At 38.9% G+C, this 4,319-nt stretch overlaps 1 pseudogene; it reads right to left on the bottom strand.

Annotated features, from left to right (window-relative positions):
* Nucleotides 1-3,646: 3,646 nt before the first annotated feature.
* On the bottom strand, nucleotides 3,647-4,279 carry LOC108535619 (metaxin-3 pseudogene; annotated as a pseudogene).
* Between the last annotated feature and the right edge of the window lie 40 nt (nucleotides 4,280-4,319).

Here is a 4,319-nt window from a genome sequence, read left to right as displayed (position 1 = left end):
AAAAAGTAATAGAGACAAGGTCTCATTATGTTGCCCAGGCAGGTCTCCAGCTCCCAGGCTCAAGCAGTTCTCCCACCTTGGCCTCCCAAAGTGCTGGAATTATAGGGATGGGCCACCATGCTCAGCCAGAACTAACAGTATCTTAAATAACAGTTATAAAACATTGCTTTTATTTTTTTAATTAGTTAACTTTTGTTTTGTTTGATCTTGTTTAGTAGTTTTATGAACCTATTAGTTTTTTATTAGAGTTTTAATAATTTTCATTTAGTCGATTGATTTTAAAGTTATCAGAAATGTGTGTCTAAGAGTATTTGCTAGAGGCCTTTTTAGTGAAAAGTAATCTTATAGCTGATGGCAAATGTTTTTAGGGAAGAATTTAAAATAATATCTGTGGATTTAAAAAAGTCTTAGAATAGCCATGGTTAAAATTTGATGAGAGTTTTTTTTTTTGCCCGAAACCATACAATTGCAGGGAAATTAAACAACCTGCTCCTGAATGATTTTTGGGTAAACAATGACATTATCGCAGAAATCAAGAAATTCTTTGAAACTAATGAGAACAAGGATACAACAAAGCAGAATTTCTGGGACACAGCTAAAGCAATGTTAAAAGGAAAGCTTATAGTTCTAAATGCCCAGATCAAAAAGTTATAAAGATCTCAAATTACCAACCTAACATCACACACAGAGGAACTAGAAAAATAGGAGCAAACCAACCCCAAAGCCAGCAGAAGACAAGAAATAACCAGAATCAGAGCTGAACTGAATGAAATTGAGATGCAAAAGTAAAATAAAATAAATGAATCCAGAAGTTCGTTATTGGAAAGAATAGTAAGATTAACAGACCATGAGCTAGACTAAAAAAGAGAAAAAGAGAGAAGACCCAAATAAACACAATTAGAAATGACAAAGGGGACATTGCTACTGACCTCACAAAAATACAAAAAACTATCAGACACTATTATGGACACCTCTATTCACACAAACCAGAAAACCTACAAGAAATATAAAAATTCCTGGAAACATACAACCCCCCAGGGTTGAACTAGGAAGAAACAGAAACCCTGAACATGCCAGTAATGAGTTCTGAAATTAAGTAATAAAAAGCCTACCAAGTGGAAAAAGTCCAGGACCAGATATATTCATGACTGAATTCTACTGGATGTGTAAAGAAGAACTGGTACCATTCCTATCAAAACTTTCCCAAAAAATTGAGGAGACGGGACTTCTCCCTAACTCATTCTATGAGACCAACATCATTCCTTTTTTTTTTTTTTTTTTTTTCTTGTTTGAGAAAGAGTTGCTCTTGTAGCCCAGGCTGGAGTATGGTGGCACAATCTTGGCTCATTGCAACCTCCACCTCCTGGGTTCAAGCCATTCTCCTGCATTAGCCTTCTGAGTAACTGGGATTACAGGTGTGCACCACTACACCTGGTTAATTTTTGTATTTTTACAGAGTTGGGGGTTTCACAATGTTGGTCAGGCTGGTCTCGAACTCCTGACCTCAGGCAATCCACCCACCTCGCTCTCCCAAAGTACTGGGATTACAGGCATGAGTCACTGCACCTGGCCAATTGTAGTAATTTTATTAAGTGTAAATTAATATTTTAAGAAAATCTTATTGTTTTAACATAGGGGACCAATTTTTTTTTGTTTGGTATTAATGTAGTTTTAGCATTAAAGTTTAATTTTTAGAGAGATAAATAATTTTTTTAGTCAATTTGATTATGCACAAAACTTTTAAAATAAAATTTTAAAATGAAACTTATTGTGACTTTTTTAGATCATCGATGATGTTTGGACTTTTTGTCTTGCTTTATTTATGGTTGATCATTGAACAACAGAGGTTTGAACTGTGCAAATCTACTTACATATTAATTTTTTCAACCAAACATGGATCAAAACTACAGTATTAATGGGATATGAACCCCTTGTATATGGAGAGCCAACTTATTGTATATGCAGGTTCTGCAGGGCAGACTGAGGGACTTGAATATGCATCGATTTTGGTATACGTGGGGGTCCTAGAACCAATCTCCCTGTGTACACCAAGGGATGACTCTGTGTGAGTGAGTGTGTGTGTGTGTGTGTGTGTGTGTATTTTTATTATTATTATTATTTTTATTTTTTTGAGACGGAGTCTCGCTCTGTCGCCCAGCCCGGAGTGCAATGGCGCTATCTTGGCTCACTGCAACCTCTGCCTCCCGGGTTCAAGCAATTCTCCTGCCTCAGCTTCCCGAGTAGCTGGGATTACAGGTGCCTGCCACCACGCCCGGCTAATTTTTGTATTTTTAGTAGAGACGGGGTTTCACCATGCTGACCAGGCTGGTCTAGAGCTCCCAACCTCAGGTGATCTGCCCGCCTAGGCCTCCCAAAGTGCTGGGATTACAGGCGTGAGCCACCATGCCCGGTCTTTTTTTATTTTTGAGACAGGCTGGAGTGCAGTGGCGTGATGATCTTGGCTCACCACAACCTCTGCCTCCTGGATTCAAGTGATTCTCCTGCCTCAGCCAGATAATTTTTTGTATTTTTAGTAGAGATGGGGTTTCACCATGTTGGCCAGGCTGGTCTAGAACACCTGGCCTCAAGTGATTTGCCTACCTTGGCCTCCCAAAGTGCTGGGATTACAGGTGTGAGCCACTGTGTCCGGCCACCTGTATATATATATATTTTAATAACCAGTTATTTTAGCACAAAAATATAGTGTATACAATTTTTTTTTCCTTTTTATTCAGAGACAGGGTTTTGCGCTATTGCTCAGGCTGGAGTGCAGTGGCATAATCATAGCTCATTGCAGCGTCAATGGCTCAAATGATCCTCCTGCCTCAGCCTCCTGTGTGTCTAGGACTGCAGGTGTGCCCCACTATGCCCAGCTAATTTATTTTTTACTTTTTAGTTTTTATGAAGGCAGGGTCTTGCTATGTTGCCTGGGTTGGTCTTGATCTTTTGGCCTCAGGTGATCCTCCTGTCTCAGCCTCCCAAGGTGCTGGGATTACAAGCATGAGCCACCATGTCAGGCTGAGTTTTTTTATTCTGTTGCCCAGGCTGGAGTGCAGTGGTGCGATCTCGGCTCACTGCAAGCTCCGCCTCCCGGGTTCATGCCATTCTTATGCCTCAGCCTCCCGAGTAGCTGGGACTACAGGCCCTGCCACCACACCAGGCTAATTTTTGGATTTTTAGTAGGGACGGGGTTTCACCATGTTAGCCAAGCTGGTCTCGATCTCCTGACCTCGTGATCCGCCTGCCTCGGCCTCCCAAAGTGCTGGGATTACAGGTGTGAGCCACCGCACCCAGCCAATATAAAATACTTTTAATCTTTTAAATTAAAATTATATTTTCAAAATACGTATTTTTTCATATTTACAACTTTTAATATATATTTTCCATTTATTGTTTTTTTAATTTTGCTTCCCATTTTGAAATAACAATTAAGTTAGATTAAAAACATTTTTTAAAATAAAGAGCATATTTTAAAAGTCTTTTTATAATTTTTAAATTAAAAACATATTTTATTTGGAAATAAGCTATATGTTTAATGAGTACTTATTATTTAATTTAACATAAGGAATTACTTTCTTCCTCTGCTGATGTCAATTTGAATGTTGGCAGTTTCCAAGGAGGAAGTTGAGGGTTTTGGTGAAGACTGTCATCCATCTCCAACGCTAAGCCTAAAATAACTATTTAGGATAGCATCGCAAAAGGAACGCAGGTTGGAGAGAGATTCCAAATGTTCTTGTAACTGAACTTTAGGAAAGTGCACTTTATGCAGAGGTGCAAGGAAACCAAACACATAGGTAACCACAGTAGAACGCGTATCTCCAAGGAAAAGCTGAGATGTTCACAATCTATCTGCCAGAAGATTTAAGTACTTCTTAACATCTGTATATCCACGATTCCACTTCTCACAGGCGGTAAAGGAGAGGCTCTCCTCTGGTCAGGAGAATCTGATCAGTGCTCTTGCAGACATTTTTCTAGGCAGGATCAAACCCAAGGGAAAAGGAATCAATGAAGTAAACCAACACCATGTCTTTGTCACAGCAAAGTAATTGTTGCTTTCCACCCAGAATGCGTGAAGCGCTAGAGGAGGCAGCTTCTATTCAAAGAGAGCAGTGAAAGCCAGTGTGTCTGCCTTTTGTTTGGCTGGAAATTCACAATAAACATTATATTTCTGTTTTCCTTAAAAGTTGAATATTTTTGCCAGCTAAGAAACAATGTTGTCTTCAGTTGTCAAAATTGATATATCTTCCCTTGAACCTCTCCAGTGTCTATCTATGACATTAACTTTCTTTTCTTTTCTTTTTTTTTTTTTTTTTTTTTTT

The sequence above is a fragment of the Rhinopithecus bieti genome, unplaced genomic scaffold (assembly GCF_001698545.2).
Source record: "Rhinopithecus bieti isolate Rb0 unplaced genomic scaffold, ASM169854v2 scaffold_12155, whole genome shotgun sequence".
NCBI lineage: Eukaryota > Metazoa > Chordata > Mammalia > Primates > Cercopithecidae > Rhinopithecus > Rhinopithecus bieti.
Note: the sequence above shows the minus strand (reverse complement) of the source record. Positions and strands in the feature narration are given on the sequence as shown.